We start from the raw sequence: 347 nt of genomic DNA, 5'->3' as shown, positions 1-347 counted from the left end.
ATAGTAATAATAATAATAATAAAAATAAATTAAGAATGAAAGTTTATAAGAAAAAATATACATGTTTATGTATAAAATATAAAAGAATTTTCACAATTTATTTTCTAATTTTATTTGTTGAGCAACTCCAATATTTTATTTTATATTTGTATTTTAGGAATAATTTATTTATTTTTTTGTTCACCAAATATAATTATAATTAATATTTATGCAATTTTTAAAAGTATATATATATATAAAACATATACATTTATTTCATACAATACATTGATATAAAGATCTATATCATATACCAGAAATATAACATAAAATATTAAATTTATATAAACTTTTAAGAATCCCATAAA

The sequence above is a fragment of the Drosophila mojavensis genome, unplaced genomic scaffold (assembly GCF_018153725.1).
Source record: "Drosophila mojavensis isolate 15081-1352.22 unplaced genomic scaffold, ASM1815372v1 contig_36, whole genome shotgun sequence".
In the NCBI taxonomy this organism is placed as follows: domain Eukaryota; kingdom Metazoa; phylum Arthropoda; class Insecta; order Diptera; family Drosophilidae; genus Drosophila; species Drosophila mojavensis.
This window is presented reverse-complemented; position numbering follows the sequence as displayed.